The 24,901-nt window shown below is 41.6% G+C and overlaps 1 pseudogene; it reads right to left on the bottom strand.

Moving 5' to 3' along the window:
- Positions 1 to 8,166: 8,166 nt before the first annotated feature.
- Positions 8,167 to 24,901, bottom strand: part of LOC132885858 (zinc finger protein 585A-like) — a 78,284-nt pseudogene continuing 61,549 nt past the window's right edge.

Genomic DNA, 24,901 nt, shown 5'->3' on the forward strand with positions numbered 1-24,901 from the left:
CTCTGTTAGTCAGTACGTCAGTCAAAAATGAAGTCAATCATAGGGGACTTTGGTTCCCTTGGCTCTTCTATCTACAGTGGTGCTTGAAAGTTTGTGAACCCTTTAGAATTGTCTATATTTCTGCATACATATGACCTAAAACAACATCAGATTTTCACACAAGTCCTAAAACTTGATAAAGAGAACCCAGTTAAACAAATGAGACAAAAATATTATACTTGGTCATTTATTTATTGAGGAAAATGATCCAATATTACAAATCTGTGAGTGGCAAAAGTACAACATATGTGAACCTTTGTTTTCAGTATCTGGTGTGACCCCCTTGTGCAGCAATAACTGCAACTAAACGTTTCCGGTAACTGTTGATCAGTCCTGCACACCGGCTTGGAGGAATTTTAGCCTATTTAGCGCTATTAGTTCTGAGCAGCAAATCACATCCTGCTTCAGAAATAAGGGAGAGTAAACATTGTACCGGAGAAACATGCACATGGGATGCAGATTTATTGCTTTGTTCGGGGTCCTTCATCCCCCTTGGTATTTGTCCTGTTTTGTTACATTACAAGCTGGAATTAAAATGGATTTTTGGAGGGTCAGCACCATTTGATTTACACAAGATGCCTACCACTTTTGAGGTGCAAGTTGTTGTTTTATTGTGACACAAACAATAATTAAGATGAAAAAACAGAAATCTAGAGTGTGCATAGGAATTCACCCCCTTTCATATGAAACCCCTACATAAGAGCTGGTCTAACTAATTCACTTCATAAGTCACATAATTAGTTGATTAAGATCTACCTGTGTGCAATCAAAGTGTCACATGATCTGTCACATGATGTCTGTATAAATCAACCTGTTCTGCAACACTACTAAGCAAGCAACGACCCTGACTATGCAACACTACTAAGCAAGCAACATGAAAACCCCAAACAGGTCAAAGACAAAGTTGTAAAGAAGTATGGATCAGGGTTGGGTTATAAAAAATATCCCAAACTTTGAATATCCCACGGAGCATCATTAAATCCATTATAGAAAAATGGAAAGAATATGTCACCACTACAAACCTGACAAGAGAAGGACGCCCACCAAAACTCACAGATTGGGCAAGGAGGGCATTAATCAGAGATGCAAAAAAGACACCAAAGAGAACACTGAAGGAACTGCAAAGATCCACAGCAGAGATGGGAGTATCTGTCCATAGGACCACTTTAAGCCATACACTCCAGAGAACAGGGCTTTATGGAAGAGTGGCCAGAAAAAAAGCCATTGCTTAAGAAAACATGTTTGGAGTTTGCCCAACAGCTTGTGGCAGACTCCCCAAAATCATGGAAGAAGATTCTCTGGTCAAATGAGACTAAAATTGATCTTTTTGGCCATCATGGGAAATGCTGTGTGCGACACAAACCCAACACCCTGAGAACACCATTCCTACAGTGAAGCATGGTGGTGGCAGCATCATGCTGGGGGGATATTTTTCATCTGCAGGGACAGGAAAGCTGGTCAGGACTGAAAGAAAGATGGATGGCACTAAATACAGGGCAGTTCTGGAGGAAAACCTATTTGAGTCAGCCAGAGGTTTGAGACTGGGATGAAGGTTCATGTTCCAGCAGGATACTGACCCTAAACATACTGCTAAAGCTACACTGAAGTGGTTTAAAGGGAAACATTTAAATGTCTTGGAATGGCTTAGTCAAAGCCCAGACCTCAATCCAATTGAGAATCTGTCGCATAACTTGAAGATTGCTGTATACCAACACAACCCATCAAACTTGGAGTTGGAGCAGTTTTACCTTGAGGAATGGGCAAAAATCTCAGTAGCTAGATGTGCTAAGCTAATAGAGACATAGCCCAAGAGACTTGCAGCTGTAATTGCAGCAGAAGGTGGTGCTACAAATATTGACTTTGGAGGGTGAATATCTATGCACACTCCAGATTTCTGTTTTTTCATCTTAATTATTGTTTAAGTCACAATAAAAACAATTTTCACCTTTAAAGTTGTAGACATGTTTTGTAAATCAAATGGTGCTAACCCCCCAAAAATCCATTTTAATTCCAGCTTGTAATGCGACAAAACAGGACAAACACAAAGGGGGACGAATACTTTTGCAAGACACTGTACAGTACATTTGGGGATCCTTCGGAGCATGTTTTGCAAATGCTTGGGATCCAGTCATTATGGGAAACACCTGATACTGATTTGAGCACAATCAGCACACGTATATAAAAGACAAAGAGGCTTTGAGAAGTATTATCATTGTCACATTTGTTTGTAGCCATGTTTATGACTCTGCATTCAGTTTCATTTTTGTAAATATCACACCTGGTAATACACTCTTCCTGCACTTAAACCCGTCTACCACCGCAAACCTGACAGAATACTTCCCAAAGTCTCTGTGAAACCAGCATGCTGATTACGGTCAAATCAGCATCAGGTGTTTCTCATAATGACTGGGGCCCAAGCGTATGCACACAACATGCTTTGAAGGATCACCGAATGGGAATTTTAAAGCCCATCGTTGCAGAACATTACCTGTTGACTTCTAGTATTGGCTGTCGAAAAGACGGGTCGATGAGTCTCTAGATAACACTATGTCAAGGACCCTAGTAAAGAGTGTCCCATCTACAAAAATACCCATGCACTCAAAAAAATTAATTAAGGGCATTCCAAGAGAAGTCTCTGGAAGATAACAAGCCTTACCTGAAGTAGAATCACATATGATCCTCCATACCAGAACCAGTCAGAAGTTGCAAGTCATGATTTTGAGATAAATTGGGAAAGACAATGTGTGGGCAAAAATACTCAAATTGTAGCATAATGTCAGAATATAATATCTGCACTTTCATGTTTAAAATAATTTTGCAGAAATTCATACTTATGACCTTGAAAACATGCTTTTATTTCAAAGTGATAGTCAAATCCTGGTAGAACTTTGTTCTTTAAAAAAAACACCACAATACAACACACCCTTCAGACTTTGTACCACTGATCGTGCATTTCTGAGGAAAACACTTCATGTCTGGTATCAAAATACACTGGAGAGTTCTCACTTACTTACTTCAGATATTCATTTTGACGCCATTTCAATGAGTAACCAACAAAAAAATGGTACACTGCAACCCCGCTATAATGAACTCCTTGGAGAACATCCAAATAGTTTGTTATACTGAAATGGACCCACTTGTCACACCAAACACTCACTCTTACATGAAACAAGACCAACTGTGTTTAATTTATAATTATGCTTAATTTGCTTGCATATTTACGAAGTAAAGGAAATAAGTCACTATTTTCAGTGTCATAAAAAATAATTTGAGTATTGTAAACTTTCAGTTAGTATGATAGTAACGTCCCATCAGTTTTACTTGCTGAAGAAACTTGAAATCCTGGACTGCTTTTTCTTCAATGTTGCGTTTTCTTTATGTGCATAAGAAATCAACTAGCGAAGCTGTAGATCCTTGCTGCTGTCCACAAGATGTGATTCTAACCAATGCAAGCAGTTTCAAGTCCTGTAATGACATCTGAATTTTTAAGGCATATCCTCCTCATCACAAATTTCTCCTTTTGAGTCACTATCACAGTTCATTGACTGAATTAAAGGATCATGAATGGAAGCAATGATTTCTTTGTCCATTATGGAAATTTTACCAGTGTGTTGTTGTCCATATCCACTCACTGACTTGCTACATTTGCTAAGGCTACATCCACACGACAACGGCAATGAGATTTTTTATTTTTTTTTAAATATCGCATCCACATGGGCAACGGATCAGTAAAATATCAGGTACATATGGCAATGCAACGCTTGCTGAAAACTATGCAATACACATGCCACACCTCTACGTGCGCTGTAAGACGGTCCCATCGGAGACACCAGAACAATAGAAGAAGTATGACGCATGCACATAAACCCCTTCTTCTGTAGCATCAGCCACATAAAGTTTTGATTATTAATCAGTAGCGTAAAATAGTATCTATTGTCTAAGACACTTATTTATATTTCATATTAAAACGTCTATGTAAATTAATACATAGAAAGCCTGGCCAGGCGCTGAACGTTCTTCTGCCTTCACTTTAAGAGAAATTCAGGACGAGCATGAGCCTAGGTTCTTCCCTGTCACTCACCCTGTCACTGTCACACGCACACACCTTCTCACTCCCTATCCTATGGATATAGTCCTTTTAAATCACGTGCTCATTTTTTGAATGGAGACGCGGAAAGAGGAATGAATGGGGTAGATGGAAGCCGGTACGCCAACATTCTGATATCCTCCAGAATTCTTTAATGGTCCGGAATAAATTGAATGCTACGCGTTGATGGATTACTTTGTTCTTCTACGTCCTTTTTGAGGAATGTATTGTCGGACTTAAACCAACATCTGAAGAGGTGAGATCGCTCCTTTTTTTTCCTTTTTATTTGTTGACAACTCGCATCGAGTTCGTTACACTTCTACCCAGCGTGAAGCACTCACAGTCATGTGGTTGTGACGTCATCGTAAACAAATCCGTTCTACTCATCCAGACGACTTTGCAATGGTGCCATTGCCAGATTTTTCCACTCTGGAACCCGTTCTCAAAAGATTTCGTTTTGGGGCACCCAAAACGCCGGTGCCGTGTGGATGCCAGGCCGAAACGATAAACAATTTTATCAGATTCACCTGAATCCGTTGCCGTGTGGACAGGGCCTAAATCTTCACTATTCAGTTCAGTCCTATGTTGCAAATCACCAATGTCATGTATGTTGTGCTATGGGGCTGGGCAGGGTGTATAAAAATGCAGATGGTATGTTTTAACTAGGTGTTAAATTTCACTGCATCAGCAGTCATTTCATCCTTTTATTGATTCTTTGATCACCGTTCTTGTTAGTGATTGACACCTAAGCTGGGCTAGTTAAGCCTTTGTTTCATGGTGTTAACATGTATTGTTAACTTGACTGCGGACTTGATGACTTATCGTTTGTCTCCAGTTCTTTGTCAGTGGAAACAGAAAACCCAGTTCCAAATTAAGCACTGGCCCCGAACCAGCCCTGGAACTGATTTGGTGGAAAAGGGGCAAGTGATGTTTTCTGAAGACTCAAACTCTGTGTTATTAAAGGCAGGGGACACAAACTTATGTGAAAGTTCGTAGAAACTGAGCGTTGTAGCGGGGTTGCAACATATAAAACAAATTCATGTTTGTGGAAAAATCTCTTTGTTACTATGCAGGCATCTATAAGAAGGCTTCTGATTGGTTGTGTACACATGAGAAAAGTAGGGCAATCTTTAAATAGATAAATGCATAGCATAGTTCCTGCATGATTCATAGCAGGAGAAATTGCAGCGCTCTTAAATTACAACGATAGTTAAAAGTTGAGTGATTTAAGTTGCAGATTTCTTTGCATAACTCTGAAAAGAGGGTATTATTAACTGATATCAGTGAGGGGCATCATAAAGACAATAGGAATTGGAGTTAATTTCACGAGTATGAGTATACATTTCAGTGTCTTCCAGAAGCCTAAAATTACATCATTACATTTATATTTACTGTGTGGACAAGCACTGAAGGCACCTAAAATCATAAACCAGGAAGAGAAGCTTCAGTTACATTCACTTCCAAAACTCTGACAGAGAACTGACATGCAATTAATGTGTACAGGCCTTTCTTTTTCATGCCCTTTTACTTTTAAATTGACAAAAATGGGTTCTGTCGCCAAGTGCCAACAGTGGCTGCACATGACAGACTAGGCTAAATGTAATGAAAGAAGCCTGATATCTTTTGTTGTATGGGTTTCTGATAGTTCAATAAACTCTTCTTTTTTCCAGCTGCGCATGCCAGGTCTGGCCTGATGGAACATTGTGATATCACCTTTTTGTGTTGTACTGGTTAAACCCTAAATTGCCCCTAATTTAAGATTTATTCATGGCTTTGAATTAGCTACAGCATCATAGAGAAGTTTTACTACAGAATTACAAGTATAGACCCTTTTCAGACACGTGACCTTCGTAAACGCGACCGCCATTTTGGACATGTAGTGGACTTCGGCTCGAATCGGTTTGAATGCGAGGAAGGCGACAAACATAAAAGAAAAAGGAGCGAGATGCAGAAAACTGTATTTATTATTTTACTGTAATTATGATCTGGCAGCTATTTACACCGGATCCAGTGTAAATAACTGCTGGAGCCAACGTCCGAGCTTGCCGGAGCGCGCTCCGGCCGGCCACGAGCTAGCGTGCTCCGAAACCTCGGATGTTGGCTCCGGCAGCTATTTACACTGGATCCGGTGTAAATAGCTGCCAGATCATAATTACAGTAAATTAGAATGGAATGTTAACAGCAATGTAATGCCTTTTCTGGCTAATTTTATTCATCTTACCTCCAACAAAGTGGTCACTACACAAGCGTTGGTATGCCGCTATCCATCTTCTCCGTCGGTCAGCATCTACCGGGATCCGATAAAATGATAACCCTTGCCTTGTTTGTTGATGGTTACTACATCCAGGTGCACAACAATATAGTGGCATGATGGAAGTCTTGCTGAAAATAAACACTTTCTTTGCTGCCGTTCCTCAATGTTGGCTGTGGTAAACTATTGGTACTACATGTCCAAAATGGCGGCCGCGTTTGTCGTGACGTCACGTGAAAAGGGTCCATAGGTATCCACTTACAAACTGAGCTGGTCCTGTGTAAAGCCCATGAGAATTTCTTTTCCCCGAATTACAAAAAAAAAAACCTCAACCCAGAGATAAGGTACACGAATCACCCTCTTTTGGGGTTTCGGTTTATTTGATTAAGATTTGCCAAGATATGTATAATAGTTACAAGACATAAAAGTAAGACAAAAAGCACAATAGTGTATCAAAAGCTATCAAAGAGGAGCTGTAATCCTCATATAATCAGCAGAGACTGTGAAACTAAACTACGGTTAAAACAAAGCCAAGAGGGAACCAACCTTTGAGACATCAATGCATTAACACCATCTCTGTGAAATTCTACCCTTTCCATAGGTAGGAGCAAGCAAACAAAAATACCTCCTGTGGTGTAGATCTGCACTCACTTCCACTCCATCAGATTTCCTGCAGTGTCTTCAGCATATGATTGAGCTTCTGACGTAGCCACTCCTTTTGGGGGCTTCCTATCAGCTGGGTTATCTCTGCCTTTAACAGAGTATGGCAGTAGTTCCTCTTCTGTCTCTCATGCCTCTGCACTGACTTCTTTTTCTCTTTGAAGGCCAGGGGCTCATTGGCTGAACACACAATATTTCTTACAGTACCCAAAGAAATGATCCAGCTTCCCCCACCTGGACTTCCACTAGCTAGGCAAGGGTATCTCTACAAACACATCCAAGCCTTTGTTCCTGAGCCCTACCAGGACATAATGTGCCCTAAACAAGATGTGCTGCCTCCAGATGGGGCAAAGGATGAAAAGTTACAGATGCAGGTAGATAAAGGACAAGAATGACAGAGTCGAGGTAATGGATGTGAGCAAGGCGGCAGAAGTGGGCGTAGTTATGGATATGGCCATGGCAGAGGGATTGAAGCGGGGGGGTCTTTTATTGTTCTACATTTTATTTTTTTTACATATACATTATTTACCTATAGACAATATTTTCAAGGAACTTTATAATTTTGGAACTTTTAAACTGTAGACTGGGGGGGGGGGATACATGGAGGATACAAGGGGGAAAAGTCCTGTAAAAAAAAAAAATCTACATTTTGTACATAATGTTAACATGTTCCAAAAAAAGTACAGTGAAAAAAAATTGGTGTGTACATCTGTGAAGCCATAATGTGTGTCCCAAATTTCATTCTAATTTTTTTAATATGCATTGCTAAGGAGTTTTATATAGCAAACTTTAAAAGTAGATTTCTTAATTTCTGATCTTTCAGAAAAAGTAAAATCCGACTACTTCAAAATACTCACATCTCAGCGGTATATCTGTCAAATTTCTTGGTCTATTCATTATTAGAAAGCTTTTTTAAATGGCCTTTCATGAAAACACACTAACCCAGTCTTGAAAAATTGACCCATGTGACTGCTTCTGTAATCATATAGTAAACATATAAACATATAGTTTTAACCAGAATTTCCCATTCCCTTTTTAAAAAAGTAATATAAAATCATGTACATCTTAATTTGACAAATTCCCATGTCAAGAGCTCTTGGCTTTATTGCTAGAACACGTGTTTCCTAAATTATCTTGAATGAGTAAAGCTGCGTCCACATTGCCCGCAGTGATGGGGCTTTGGTTCTGAATGAAACTGCAGGTAGCTGTGGAAGGCACTTGGGTGACTAAAACTCTTCCCACATTGTCCAGAGTGTTAGGGGCTTCTGTCCTGCGTGGATATGCTTGTGTATCTTGAGATTAACATATCAGGTAAAACTCATCCTTCATTGTGAGCATTCATAAGGCTCTCTTCTGTGGATACGCTCATGTGTTTGGAGATTACTCTGCCGAGTAAAACTCTTCCCACACTGTCCACAGTGATATGGCTTCTGTCCTGTGTGGATACGCTCATGCTGTTGGAGATTACTTTGACAAGTAAAACTTTTCCCACACTGTGAGCAGTCATATGGCTTCTCTCCTGTGTGGACACGCTTGTGCTGTCTGAGATAACTCTGACAATTAAAACTCTTCCCACACTGTGAGCAGTGATATGGCTTCTGTCCTGTGTGGATGCGCTCATGCTGTTGGAGAGTACTCTTGCAAGTAAAACTTTTCCCACAGTGTTCACAGAGATATGGCTTCTCTCCTGTATGGATACATTCATGCTGGTGGAGAGTACTTTTGCAAGTAAAACTTTTCCCACATTGTCCACAGGGATATGGCTTCTCTCCTCTGTGGATGCGCTTGTGCTGTCTAAGATAACTCTGACAAGCGAAACTTTTCCCACACTGTGAGCAGTCATACGGCTTCTCTCCGGTATGGATGAGCTGGTGTCGTAGGAGATTACTCTGACATGAAAAACGTTTCCCACACTGCCTGCACTCATACGGCTTCTGTCCTGTGTGGATACGCTCATGCTGTTGGAGAGTACTCTGACGAGTAAAACTCTTCCCACACTGTGAGCAGCCATATGGCTTCTCTCCTGTATGGATGAGCTGGTGATGTAGGAGGTTACTTTGAAATAAAAAACATTTCCCACAATGTCCACACTCGTACGGTTTCTGTCCTCTGTGGATGTGCTCATGCTGTTGGAGAGTACTCTGACGAGTAAAACTCTTACCACACTGTCCACAGTGATGCAGCTTTTCTCCTGTGTGCATATGCTGGCGATTTTTGAGATGGTGACTCTTAATAAAACTCTTCTTACAATCTGAGGAGTGGTACATCTGGAAAACACAAAATGATTCAAGATGCTTCATTCATTTGACATTTTGTCCCCTATTATGGAATTGTTATTGGAAATGTCTCCTCCAATACTGTAATACAGCTTGACCACCAAAAAAAAAAAAAAAATTACAAAGAAAATAACAATCCTCATTGGACGGGTAAGTCACTTAAGTATTGAGTATAGCACTGACCAGCCGATTATAGAATAGAATAGAATAAGGTAATTCCAGCTGTAATTCCAAATCGTCCGTCTTGTTTACCATGGATCTGGCATTGGAGAGGTAGAGGCTTAGCAGTGGAGATTTGAGTGGCTGTTTTCTGAGCTTAGTCAACAGGCCGGCTCTGCCTGCAGCCTCGCTTTTGCTTCCGCTCCCGACGCCGCCTCCTTCACTTTGCTTCCGATAACAATCCACGGAGACCCCGCTGGTCTCGCTATCTCGTCCGGAATGTTGTGCATGCGATGGAAATCGCTACAAACCGTCATTTTCTGCTGGAAACCAATGTCCAGTAAGTCCATACGGTTGTAGTGGATATTGAAGTCTGATACAGACGAACAACACGCAAAAATACACACAAAAAACATAAAAAACCTGCACAGGTAGGGAGAGCTTGTAGCCGCAGCCGTTGTAGTAGAATTGTATATAGTAGGGGTTTCCAGAAGAAAAGGTAGAAGTAGAAGCAGAAGTAGAACCAGAACTTGAAGTAGAAGGCGGAAATATGCCGTTTGACCAACAAGATGGCGTCTGTCACAATCTGGATCGGCTGTGACATCACATGCAAGTGCTCCATTGCACTGGTTATCACCATTACTGAGCCGCTGTTACTGCATTGTCTTCCTGGTTATTGGCTCTTGTTTGTGTTTTGGTTTCCGTTCTTGTCCTGCCTAGTTTAGTCTTTTTTTGCCTCGCTTGACCCTTTTGCCTGTTTATCATTATTGATTCACCCTGCCGTTTTGGACTATATGCCTGTTTGTTTCTTTTATAATAAAGACACTCTTCCTGCACATATATCCATCTCCTCTCCAATCAACCTGCATTTACTGACAGTGTTTAACAAAGTTTATCACAAACAGGTATAGTTATGATAATCATTACACTTTAATGATTTATAATTTTTCAATAAAACTCAAACTTTAACTGAAACAACACAAAAAAAACTAACCTAGTGTGGCGCTGTGGAAGACGGCTGCCTCTCCAGTAGCTCTGTAGTTTTTAGCTCTTTAAACCTCTTTTTTCCACCTTTTTACTTTTCTGCTCGTCTTACTAAGACATAGCGTGTTTTTCTTCATATCACATGGATATTTTTAACTTTAACACACAACCAGGAGCCAGTTTTCTCACTCATTCAAGAGAGGAGCTGCTGGCCCTGAAAACAATGGGACGAGCCGGGATACGACACCCCATCCCGGCAGAGCTGAGGAGGAGACCCAGGGGCTGCAAAGCCGGGGCTAAGCTAAAGGCTAGGCTAGTGGACATTTGCATTTGCACAGCAGCTCCGAGACACCTACCAACAGTGGTTATGGGCAGGTGAGTGTGGCATGGAGGACATCTTCAATCGCGTGACACTGAAACAGGTAATCGCCCAACTGCCAAGCAAGACATCAATGTGGATCCAGTGTGACCAAGCAGCATTGCTGTAGATGGCAGTCTGGCTGGCAGAGTATAGCTGACGAGTATACCTGACGGCATTTCCAGGAGCAGGCACTCCCACAGCTTCTCTTTCACTTTCTCCCCTTCCTCTCCTCATCCCTCCCCTAACCTAGTCCCGCAGAAACAGGGGCCAATTCTCCCAAAACCTGCTCTCTGCACTCGTGTCTATCCTTGAGTTTCTTCTCTCCCTTCTCCTTCTGTCTCTGTGCTGACAATAACCCCCTCTCTTTCTCTCCACAGGTGGACTCATCCATGCCCACCAGAACTGGAAGTGAGCCCAGGCAGGTCTGTCGGCATGGAGGGAAGGCTGGGAATCAGCGCTTCTGCAAGGAGGCAGGGCTACAGATTTGCATTCCTGATACACCGTATGCTTCCCCTGATTGAGCTGGAGCATACAGAATCAGAGTATTCAAGGAGGTACACATGAGGCTTTGGTGGAGTCTGGTTGTAATCAGACCATCATGCATCAAAGCCTGATTCAATGCAGGGCACCGGGAAATGTATGATTGGTGAGGGTCAGATGTGTGCATGGTGACATTCACAGATATCTGCTAATGCCCATCATTATTCATTTCTGGGGAGAAAAACATAGTGTGTAGGCGGTGGTTAGTCTGAGCCTCACCCACCCACTTATGCTGGGAACAGATTGGCCAGGGTTTAAAACATTAATGAAACAGTTGGTAGTGGGTAGGTCCTGCAGTAGTAAATAACAGGAGAATCCCACCGCAATGTTAGCTGGGGAGGGCCGTCCATATCAGGTCTGCATAATGATGACACTGGGGGGCCCTCTCCGCTCTTTCTGGGGAATTCCTTAGGGGATTTTCCACTGGAGCAGACACATGACTAGTCTCGGAGACATGCTTTTGACCAAGTGAAAGTAACTGATGGCCAGATCCTTCAACCTAACATTGCACTTTCTTTTACATATTTTTGCATTATTAAGGATCGGCTAGATCAAGTGCCACAGGACACTCAAATCAAGGAAGAGACAACAGTTGTTGGTCCTGAAGAACCGCAGGGAACTTTTATTCCATGCTATTCATCAAAATCCTATGATTGGGCACTTGGGGCAGGATAAAACACTGAATTGTCTCATGGCCCATTTCTATTGGCCAGGAATTCGTGCTGATGTCCACAGGTGGTGTACGGCTTGTCGCGAATGCCAGCTGGTGAATCCAGCTGCCACACCGAAAGCACCATTGTGCCCATTACCTTTAATTGAGATCCCCTTTGAAAGAATTGGCGTGGATCTCATTGGGGCATGAGATCAACCTGCACACAGGTATCACTTTGTGTTAGTCATAGTAGATTATGTAACATGATACCCAGAAGCAGTGCCTCTATGCAATATCACAGGACAGAGTGTTGCGGAGGCACTCTTCCGCATTATTCTCTTGAGTCGGGATTCCAAAAGAAATCCTGACTGATCAAGGCACTACTTTTATGCCACGCACACTGCGTGAATTGTACGAATTATTGGGGATTAAATCGATTCATACTATTGTTTATCATCCACAAACGGACGGGCTGGTCAAACAATTTAACCAAACATTTAAAAATAGGATTTGAAAGTTTGTTCACGGGGATGCTAAAGCTGGAACAGGTGGCTAGACCCTCTGTTGTTTGCAGCATGTGAGGTCCCACAAGCCTCCACTGGGTTTTCCCCATTTGAATTGCCGTATGGGTGCAAGCCCCGTGGTGTCTTAGACATCATTAGAGAAAACTGGGAGGAGGGGCCTTATCAAAGCAAAAATGAAATTCAATACATTCTTGACCTGAGAGCAAAACTCCACGCACTGAGTCACATAACCCAGGAGAATCTGCTACAGGCCCAAGAACATCAAGCCCACCTGTACAACAGCTCAGGGAATTTGCACCGGGAGATAAGGTCTGCAGGTTACTGCCCACCTCAAGTTCAAAATTACTCTCAAAGTGGCAAGGGCCCTTTGAGGTCACACGGCAAATTGGAGAGGTTGACTATGAGGTCAAGCACCCAGATACAGGTGACACATGTCAAATTTACCACTTCAATCTCCTGAAACCATGGAGAGAGGAGGTTCCTGTGGCCCTGGCAACAGCAAACCCAGAGAGGGCAGAGCTGGGACAAGAGATAAGTCTAAAAAGTGTGGTCGAACTCACCCTGGTCCCCTGTGGAGACCACCTCTCACCGTCCCAGACAGCACAGGTTATTAGGTTGCAGCAGGAATTCTGTGACATGTTCTCACCCCTCCCTGATCGCACTGACCTCATAGAACACCACATTGAGACTCAATGTGCACAGCCGCCTGTATTGGCACCCTGAACACAAGAAAAATATCATTTTGGGATGCACTGCAGGCTATGTTTAAGATGGGGGTCACAGGAGTCACACAGCAACTGGAGTAGCCCAGTGGTCTTGGTTCCCAAAACCAAAGGGTCAGTCCGGCTCTGTGTGGACTATAGAAAAGTCAATGCAGTGTCTAAATTTGACACATATCCAATGCCTTGCATTGATGAACTGCTCGATTGGTTAGGCACAGATTGTTTTTACTCGACACTGGATTTAACAAAGGGATATTGGCAGATCCCTTCGACTCCTTTATCACACAAGAAAATGGCCTTTTCCACTCTGGGTTACACCAATTTGTCACCCTTCCTTTTGGGTTGTTTGGGGCCCCAGCGATGTTTCAGCGTTTCATAGACCAAATTCTCTGTCCCCACAATGCATATGTGGTGGCCAATCTAGAAGACAATTATTTATGATAATGATTGGGAATGACATCTGCAACATCTCAGGGCGGTCCTGAGGTCACTGAGGCGTGTTGTGCTCACAGCAAACCCAAAAAAGCGTGCAATTGGATGGGTGGAAATATAGTATCTTGGCTTCCACTTGGGTCATGGGCAGGTGCATCCCCAAATTGATAAGATTGCAGTGACTGTGGCCTGCCCAAGACCTAAAGACCAAAAAGGGGGTGAGGCAGTTCCTGGGGCTGACTGGCTATTATAGGCAGTTCGTGCCTAACTTTTCAGACATCACCAGCCCACTGACTGACCTCATTAAAAAGGGGCACAAGATCCGGCCCAGTGGATGGAGCCATGCAAACGGGCTTTTGCTCAGGTAAAAGTGGTTTTGTGGGGGGGCCTGCTGTTACATTCTCCTGATTTTTCTCTCCCTTTTGTTTTGCAGACCAATTTGTTGGAGAGAGGGCTGGGGGCCGTTTTGTTCCAAGTGGTGGTGGGGGGAGGGGGAGCACTCGGTGCTGTACATCAGCCACAAGCTCTCCATGCGAGAGTCAAAGTACAGCACCATGGAAAATGAGTGTCTGGCAATCAAGTGGATGGGCCTCACTCTCCAGTACTACCTGCTTGGACATCCATTCACCCTCTGTTCCGACCATGCCCTGCTCCAGTGGCTCCACCACATGAAGGATGCCAATGTGCAGATCACTCACTGGTATCTGGCCCTTCAACCCTTTAAATTTGAGGTGGTCCACAGGCTGGGGGTGCAGATGCTGTTGGTGGATTACCTCTCCCACCAATGGAGGGAGTCAACTGCAAACTGGACAGCTCCCCAGCCTGAGCCGGGTGGTGGAGGTATATGGCAGTGAGGGTGTAGTTGAGCGTCAGCTGTGAACAGCGAGGAGTCAGGTTGAACCAGTAGGTAACACATGACGAGGTGCACCTGTGTCTAATTACTGGCTGTCTATTAACCTGTGTCTCTGTGTGTCTTTCAGACAGTCAGGAACACGAGAAAGAGAGAGAGAGAGAGAGAGAGGTGACACCTCATTGCATGTGCGTGTGTAATGTGTCTATGTAGTAGTTTAATCGTCACTGAAAAGTGTGGTTAAAAAGAGCAAATCTTGAATTGCAGGGTCTGGCTCCAGTTCCTCATTGGCCACCCTCAAAGTTGTTACAGTATCATTACTATCTTGTCTAGGGCAGCTATCTGTAATACTCTGTTGAGTAATTTTCTCAAGTCTGTAAACCAAATTCGATCGGCCTTTATGTAGAAAATGTGACAAAATATATAGACTACTTATACTATTTATGTAAATTGCTTATTATTATTATTTAACTCATATTTTATATTCTATTGCAACTTTAAGCAAGTCTTCAAGGAGTTAGGCCTTATCATGTAGTCTAAGCAACAAGCCAGCTCATATAAATAATCTGCACATGAACAAATGACACTGTTAAAATAAACTAAACATGTCTTTTACAATCATTTACCCCGCCATGGGCAATGCTAAAGTCACTGTTAAACAGTACAATGCGCAACACCATCATTATTTTTACCTTTATTAGGCAAGGGTACACTTTTGTGTTGTCTGAGGTGAAGTGGGTTTTGTATTTTGGTCTTTTGGGACACCCTGCCATGATGCTCCCTGGATACACTGAACTGATGGACTCTCGGACCAGAAGAGAAGACGTAAAGCCCACCCACACAGAACATTGATTGGTCTACTTAACAAGACAGAGTAATCAGCATGCACTCGTACTCTCACTCAGGGAGCCGCTATCAACATGCAGGAGATTCCTGGAACTTCTGGGAGAGTTGGACATAATTCAACTTGTCCCATCGGGCAAGCAGATGCAGACTTGACTTGTCTGAAAGCAGAAACTCAGATTGTTTTGCAGGTCAAGGGGCCCATAGGGCCCCTCCTGGGAAAAAAACAGGGGCCCATTTCTACAATGGGGGGCCCAGTGAGTATCCTTCAGTTGAAGCGAACCTAGTGAGCGAAGCGAGCCCAATGAACAGCTGGGGCAGCCCAGGGGCTGTTTTTTTCTTCTCAATTCTGTTTTTTTTTTATTAGAAGCCATATGAAGCAATGTAGATGACAAAAATCAATGCTTCAACCAAATATATTGAGATATTGTTTAATCAGTGGCAATATTTTGGAATTCAACCACAGGCCACTATATATCACATCTATATTATCTTCTCCTTGTAAATTATAATTTATTTTATTAACTTGTTTTCAGTTTGGTGTAGGTCTATAGTAGTAGTCACCAGTGGTAGTGGCAGTGGTAGTAGTAGTAGTGGTTGCTGTTGTAGTAGTTGATGTTGCAGTAGTAGTAGTTGTTGTAAATCTAGTATGACTAATTACCTTGGGTATCAGGGGTATCAGTTTTTTCAGGTGAATGTATTCTCTTTCTGCTGAAGAATGACAAAATAGATGTATTTTTCTTTTTTTTCTTATCCATGTTTTCTTGTCTCTTTTGAATATTCGTACATAGACCGTAAGACGCCACCTAGCGAAAGACTTGGATCAGGTTTTACTCGCTTGGGACGCTACAAACGGGGCGGCGTAAATACACGAACGGGCCCGACATATATTCAATATCGCGGCGGTCAAAACAAATTCATCCGATGCTGAAATCTGTTGAATATCCAGATAATTATGTTGGAAGTTGCATATTTGTTCAAGATTTTCGATATTGAGACCATGAAGTCAAGTAATATCAGTCCCCCCAGGATTTCACGGGCCTTTTTTGTGATTGTTGCGGGCTAAAATGTCTGATGTTGCGGGGGGGGTTTCCAAAAAATTGCGATGAAAGTTGCGGTGTTATTTAGGTTTTTGTTGCGATTACATTGCGGGAGGAAATGAAAGTTGCAAGAAATCGTTGCGATTTTCTCTTTTTGTGATTAAAATTGAGTGATATGTTAAATATTAAGTTATTACTGAAACACTATTGATTAAAAAAACAAAGACACAGAAATGGTCCTATAAACAACTTTACCAATATAAAAGATTACCAGGACTACAAAAATGCAGAAAAATAGGCTTTACTTATCCAAATGCACCTGTTGGTTCAAAAGTTAAAGTGCATAGAACCCCACAGCACAACATGAAGTTACCTTAAAATATAATATAAATGCCTCAGCTTTCATGTAAGAAAAAAAACCTATTAATACTAGTACTGTGTGCAGGCAGTCTCTCCTGAAGACTAAATTAAACAATAATTATAAACTAATAAAATAAATGGCTCAGGCTTCATAGAAGAAAAAAAAACAATTTGAACAGAATCTCACAGTATGATGCTGAAGCTGCCTAAACAATGGAAAATAAAATACCATTTTGGCAAAAATGTTGGCATCCATTAATTTATTGTATTAAGTTAAAAAAAATTATGTAAAGTGCACACACAGTCCTTCACTGTAAACATAACACACTTTCAGTAACAGAATTTAAGCCTACATAAACACTGACTCGCACATGCTGCTTCTCTTGAATGGAAACATGGAAGTAAGCAGTGTTGCCAGATACTGCTGACATTTTCCAGCCCAAAATATGTTCAAAACCCGCCAAAATGCACTTGAAACCCCCCAACTGGGCGAGAAACCACCCAATCTGGCAACACTGGAAGTAAGGTGGAAGGTAGTTTGTCGACGTCACCTCAAGATGACGCCAACGATTGGTCAAATTTGCGGGAAAGTTGCGGCGATTGGATATAATTGCAACACCGCCCTGAATTCGCGGGGATTGGTTGAATTTGCTTTGAAGTTGCAAATCGGAACATCGTGAAATCCTGGAGGGTCTGTAATGTGCCACGAAACATTCCAAATAGGGTATAAAATGCTCGTGTCCATATTGGCCCCTGCCCCTCTCGACAATGCGTTCATTATTCGAAATAGTGTGTCTTAGACGCGGGCGCGCCAACAATCTGAGTCTCTGTGAAACAAACATTTCGCTGTCCCGTCCAGTCAGACTACCATTAATGTCAAACCCTGGTTTAGTATATTTCCTGATCATCATAAATACCCAGAATGGTGGGAAAAGTGGGTACAAGTGTGTAGATGGATCATCTGATGGGTCAAAATGAGAGCCTATAAAATTTACCAAACTATGTTCTGATCATTTTATCATAGGCAAATACAAATTTCTATGGAAACATTTGACAGGCTTCTCCTGGAATGTGTTCATTACTACATACACTTATCTTTCTCAGTTTCTAAAAGAAACTTGCTTCCATGGCCCTCAAAAAACAATTCTTTGTGGCATTTTTTATTCTTAGTTTAGCTGGGAGTACAGTACATTGAATATTTTGGCAATGCTTGGAACTGATGCACAGCAAAGGATCATTTATGGTAAGGTGACCTGACCATGAAATTGTATGTGCAACCATACCACAAGTGTCCAAGGCATATTTCCTGTGTTTGACAGGTATTATTATATATATATATATATATATATATATATATATATATATATATATATAAAAAAATCACAGGGCTCGAAATTCACGGTGGTCCGGTCGCCCGAGGTGACTTAATTTGTCATTTGGCGGGTAATTCCTGCCACTAGCCAGCCCAGCTGGCTAGTTGAAAATAAAAAATATATATGAAGCGAAGATTCAGACTAGGGCTGTGCGATATATCGAATATACTCGATATATCTCCGAAAATTCTGTGTGAGATACATAAAATTATTATATTGTACCTATCGAGTATTTTATGGTCATCTGCCGACTTGTGTTTGTTTAAAACCTTTTCCGGTGGTTTTCTCCCTGTCCCTCAGGCAGTAACGTGAGAGGCTGCCTAAAGGTAAAAAAAACAACAAAAAAAAAAACACGCACTCGCCAACCAATCCCGGGCGACATCTAGGTGCTGAAAGGAACTTGTGGGAAGATTTTCTAGTTTCTGGTTTCTAGTCAGCGCTGACTCAGTTCGTGCAGTCGCTGGTGTTGCATAGGCTACCATGTAAGCTCTGTCAATTTCAGCAATAAATTAAAAATGGAAGCAGACGAATTGGTTCCTAAAAGAACTAGTAAGGGGTCTGGCATTTTTTTTGGATTATATTATGGTGCTCTGTGTTGTTCTCATTTATGCATTTAACAACAGTATCAAAATACTCGGGTCTTGAAATAAATGCACATTAGTCATGAACAATGGTAACTACTCTCTTTTGTTTTATTTTTGACAGAAGTAAACTTCATACATGAACAAATTTTGGCTAGTTGATTTTCTGTTTGGTTAGTTACTTTGGAAGGTAACTAGTCCAGCTGGCTGGTGAAAAAATATATTAATTTCGAGCCCTGATTCATGAAATTGCTAAACAAACATTAACCACCAACAAAAATGACTGGATTGTTTTTACCTCCCATCTTGGTTGCCAAGCAGTAGCTAGGGCTGGTCTTTTGGACGTGATGCCAGCCCAAATTGGTCAACTGAGATCTTTCTTATCATTAATGAAGTACTGTATAAAGTTAATAGACGAGTTTAAAAAAATGCAATGTGCGTGCATTACCTTTTGTTTAAATTTATAGATTTTCAATTGAAGAGAGGTTTCAGTAACATTTTGCCTCAAGTGTTTAGTAGTATAAATACATAAATGTATAAATCATAAGAATAATTTATGCTGACTCACATCTTAACTGAAGTTCCTCATGTAAAAGATTTTGTCTCTTTAGATCTGATCTAAATATTTGAGTTTCACAAGATCTTCATTTTCTTTGTTGTTCTAATCTTGAAGCAGCTCTTATTAGGATTCCCATTTTCCTCTTGAAGCCTTTGTTAGGACTGTTAATGTTATAGTCATGTTGTCTGTTGTTGCCCGGATGGGGATGGATTCCCTTTTGAGTCTGGTTCCTCTCGAGGTTTCTTCCTCATGTCGTCTGAGGGAGTTTTTCCTTGCCACCGTCGCCACAGGCTTGCTCATTGGGGACAGATTAGGGATAAAATTAGCTCATATTTTAAGTCGTTCAAATTCTGTAAAGCTGCTTTGCGACAATGTTTATTATTAAAAGTGCTATACAAATAAACTTGACTTGACATGGCGAATTATTAACACAAGAGGAAATACTCATAATTCACAACTAAAAAGACTGCAACTACACTGGCAGCTTGACCATGCTTTCTAGTGCGATCATGTTGCGCTTGTGCAGGACTGTGTCAGTCCTGCGTACCTTGGCTTGTGCACCTGAAGGCGTGCCTCGGGCTGCGCGCTATTAACAAAGAACACCTGTCTTTAATCAATTAACTATCTTTAGGCTATTTAAGGACTGCGCCCATGCAAGGACAATGCGAAGTATTACGCCGCGTCTAGTGTGTCTTACAGAGCCTTGTTCCCTGTCCTTGTTGACCTCCTGGTTTATCAATTCCTGTTTCTCGTCCCTTGATCTTGTATAGTTTTGCCTCTGATATTCTGTCTATGCCTCAATTGACCTCCTGCCTGTTTCCTTGATTACAACTTTGCCAAAAGTTGCCTGTTGTGTGTGTTTCACGCACTTTATGCTCATATCGCACTGTGTATTATTTAACATATCTGCACTTACATCTGCCTCTCCCACACACACTCTGACAAACTGGGTTTTCACGCCCAAACCACAGTAAGTCAAGGTTATAGAAACCCTAATGAGGCTGAGGTGACAATCTAGTTTTTTTTTTTTTTAAGTTAGAAAAATTACAGTGGACACTTTTCTAATATTCTTATGCGGCTATTGAAAAAATATATGATCTGACAAGGGGGGGGGGGGGGGGGGGTCACGGGCACCCCAGGAACCCTCCCCCCCAGCTGTGCCCCTGTAAACTACTCTAATTTTTCTTCTTGCCTACAGTATTCCCATGTACCTGTGTTATGTTTAGGTCAATGTATATTCTGAATGGTCAAGTGAAAATGAAAAATGGAAAGAAAGAAAGAAAGAAAGAAAGAAAGAAAGAAAGAAAGAAAGAAAGAAAGAAAGAAAGAAAGAAAGAAAAAGAAAGAAAAAGAAAGAAAGAAATCACAACTTTATTCATCACACACTTGTGAAATTCCTCTCTGCATTTAACCCATCTGAAGCAGTGAACACACACGTGAGCAATGAGCACACACACATACCCAGAGCAGCAGGCAGCCATGCTAACAGCACCTGGGGAGCAGTTGGGAGTTAGGTGCCTCGTTCAAAGGCACCTCAGCCCAAGGCAGTCCCATATTAACCTAACCACATGTCCTTGGACTGTGGGGGAAACCAGAGCACCCGGAGGAAACCCACACAGACACGGGGAGAACATGCAAACTCCACACAGAAAGCCCCCCGCCAGCCTCAAACCCAGAACATTCTTGCTGTGAGGCAACTGTGTTAACCACTTACACCACCGTGCTGCCCTGATGCATTTTCCATTTTCACAAGAGTAAATTAAAGGTAGACTGCCTTTCAGATATTTCAAGTTTAGGTCATAAAAAGGATTTTCCCCGACACCCAATTATTTTTATTTTGTGGAACAAAAGCTACTGAATTTTAATCACTGACTTCCAATTTAATTTTATTTTTTAACAGAACAATTAATGAATTTATGGCCACATGGCCCTAAATTCTCTGCTATTTTTTCCTGCTTCACCATGAATCAATTCAAGATACTACGTCATGCATCATGTGGTGGGCTTTCCCCATTCATGCAAGGCATTGTGGGATACAAATTTGAAACAGGAGAGAAAAATGGAGGATGTGAGTGTGCGAATGAAATGTAAAAGACTGATTACAGTAACAGAAAGTGAGAAGAAAAGACGTTATGTTGCAAAGGAAAGGAAATGCAGGACCAAACTAATAAATATCAGCGGTCAGCGAGCACCTCGGTGTGATCAGCTGTTCATTTAGCGACAGAATGATGTAACTGTCAGTGCATGGTCAAGGTAAACCTCTAGATGGCAGTAATGTATCACTGGATGCCAACTGCCGTAAAACCCAAAAGAAAAAGAAGGTAAACATGTGCATGCACACACTGGACTTCCTCTGTTTGCTTGACTGCATGAAGCTAGTGATTTCATGCACATTATTTGCTCGGGAATCCCCTCAAATTAAATAAATTCCCAGCCACAGAATAGCCTGGGGGGGTTTTATTTGTTTTTTAAGATATTACAGAAATAAACATACATCAAAATGACCAAACTTCAGAGGGGACTAAATTTCACGAAATCGAAAGGCTGTCTTGCTTTATAGGTCCACGATGTGGTATTTATGGAGCTCTATGAACAGAAATTGAATATAGTACTCATAAGAATGTTTTCATTAGTGTATAATTACCTGTAACTACAAATTATTGCATTTTCATAAGCTTAGAATGAGCCCTTTATATCTACAATACATATGGTGCAACTCGACTGTTGGGCTAAATAAGTAAGGCATAATTTCAAATTCATTATTGGGGATGCCACCCCTTCCAGTGCACAAAGTCTGGAGCAGCAGACAAGGCAGAGGAACTATGTGTAATGCTTGGTCAATGGCTTGGAAGGTGTGACAGCAAGGTGATGTGACTCATCAGGGCACACTCTGGCATGAGGAGGAAGTGGCCAGTCACCTTGGAAAGGACTTTGGGAACCTACCAAGTATCTCCCTATAGTTAGCAATGGTAATAGATATAGAGTGGGTTCATAGCTGGTAAAGGCACTTGGGAAGGCATTTTAAACATGCGGATACTCTGTGAAAGATACATAAATCTAGACAAAAATGTGTATGCCTGTTTCATAGCTTATGAAAAAGCTTTTGACAATGTCAATCATGAAAAAATGATCAAATGCCTGCATAATATCAGAATGAATGGTAAAGGCCTCAGACTTATTGCTAGCCTCTACTGGACACAGAGAGCAACCATCCAGCTTGAGCAGAGTATGTCTGACAAAAATTAGATCAAAAGAGGAGTCCCACAGGGTTGCATACTCTCGCCCTGTCTTTTCAATCTATACACAGAATACATTTTCAGACAAATTCAAAACTTCAAAGGAGTGAACACTGGAGGCATTCCAATTCCATAATACTAGTGAAATTATCTTGCTGCATGGACAGAATTTTATTTGACAAGACATCTTGAAATAAGTTGGTTACAATCTAGAACTAGTTTTAATAATCTCAGAGTTGGTGTTTGTATTCTTCTAATAGGAAATGCGAGATCGTTTCAACTATATTCAAGACATTCTAACTTAAGATATCGTTTTTGCAGTGTAGAAGAGTGCAAGACACCAACTCAGATTATTAAAACTAGTTCTAGATTGTAACCAACTTATTCTAAGATGTCTTGTTAAGTAAAGTTATCTGTCCATGCAGCAAGATAATTTCACTAGTATTAAGGAATTTTCTCCTCAAATTCAGTTTTAAATTGTTTGCAGTGCATTTCTTTTGGTTATGTATTGGCAAACTGTCTGTGAAGATTCTCAGTCATCCAGGTCATAGTAAACTGTGGGTGGTAAAAGAGAGCAACTGGACTTGCTTGAAGATTCTTGAAGACATTTCACCTCTCATCCAAAAGGCTTCTTCAGTTCTGTCTGACTAATAGAGAGTATCAGGTATTTATCCTCTCATGGATGAAAAGCAATCCTAAGGTGTCGTTGAGTCATCCTGTTGGTGTGGGTCACTGGGGGCTGGGTGTGAACGGCCTCAAGAGTTGTTGGGGTGATCAATGGATTGCTGGTTCTCTCTGTCCTCCTGTGAGTCAGTGACTACGCTTACATGCACATCCAAATCGAGCTGCTGTCGGTAATCGAGCTGAAGGTCCCAGCAGGGTGCCAGAGAAATCCAATCCTACATGCACACAATGAAATCGGGCTATTGTGTGAGGTGCATTGTGCACCCGAGCCACAGGTGGCGCAACACGCCCCATCGTGTTGGTACACTTCCGGTTGTCGTCATGAAGAAGAGCTATTCAAGAGTGTAAACAAAGTTATCAGTTCCGTGTTCTCCATTGCGCGTTTTTCTCCCGTCCATGAATTTTAATATATTCAACTCCTTAAGCTGAATGAGCATGAACTCTCTCCTCACTGCTCCAGAAGTGCACGTTTCTGCTTGCCTGTGGCAGTGGGGGCGTGGTCAAGCGCCGGTCTGTGACAGGAGGGCGGAGCCAGGGAAGGTGAGTGGCAGAATCACTTCACCTGACGGTAATTAACCTGTGTTTGTGTGTCTTCCCAGTAGCCGCGCCCTATTTAAAGAGGCAGAGGGAGAGCAGAGGGGACAGCTCATCCCAGGACTAGAACACAGCACGCGCGCGCGTGTTTTTCTCTCAAGAATAAAAGTAGGCTGTTAAACTGAAAAGTCTGACAATAAAAAGCCTATTAGTACCAGAAGCTTTGTCCTGCCGTCCTCTGTGCTCCACCCACACTTCAGAGAGCTCTACATCCACATTTTCTCTTCTTCGTTTGTTCCTCCTATCCTCTTCTGCTGCTGGCTACTACTGTTGTCATGCTGACCGAGGCTGTTGTGTTTCCCGCTTGTGGTCTCGTCACTCCCGGAAGTAGCTCGACAACTAGCTCGATAGGATATACATGCACAAAGTAGCTCGGCAGAAATCGCATAAACTAGGTCGTGTAGCTTGATTCCGAGAAATCAAGTTCGGTTCAATTTCAGCTGAATTAAGGTGTATACATGGCATTTTGAACTTCGATTTCAGTCGAGCAACGGCAGAAATTCGATTCTCTCTATGTGCATGTAAACGTAGTGACTGAAAACAGCTGGGTTTTGGTGTGCATTCAGTTGTCTGGGAAGTGTGCCAAGGACTGCAATGTAGGTGGCTGATAAATGATGTCTTAGACCACCACCTCTGTTCAGTGATGGCCATTCCAGGTTGACAAAAATGGCTTCTTTAACTCCTCGCTCATAACAATGATCCTCTCTGGCTAAAATGTGTAGGTGCAGTTGGAATTAAGTGATCAATCTCATTAAATCAGTCTCATTAAATCATTGAATCGTTCTCGTTGAATCAGTCTCGTTGAATCGTACCATTAATTTTGGTGCTTAATAATAAATTACCAAACAGCTAAATTATGGTATATTCCAAATTATTATGATCACTTACCGTATTACATAACTCATATGCACCTTTAGAATTCTTTTGAGATTGGGCGACTTCAAAAATATTGGAACACAGATAAACATACAGTTTCAATAATAAATGAATTTATTATAACAAAGATAGAAAAAGAATGATAGCAATTGAAATATATATAAATATGATATCTACTTGAGTGGATGAGTGTGTGTGCGCGTGTGTGTGTATGTGTG

This window comes from Neoarius graeffei, chromosome 1 (genome assembly GCF_027579695.1).
Source record: "Neoarius graeffei isolate fNeoGra1 chromosome 1, fNeoGra1.pri, whole genome shotgun sequence".
Classification (NCBI taxonomy): Eukaryota; Metazoa; Chordata; class Actinopteri; order Siluriformes; family Ariidae; genus Neoarius; species Neoarius graeffei.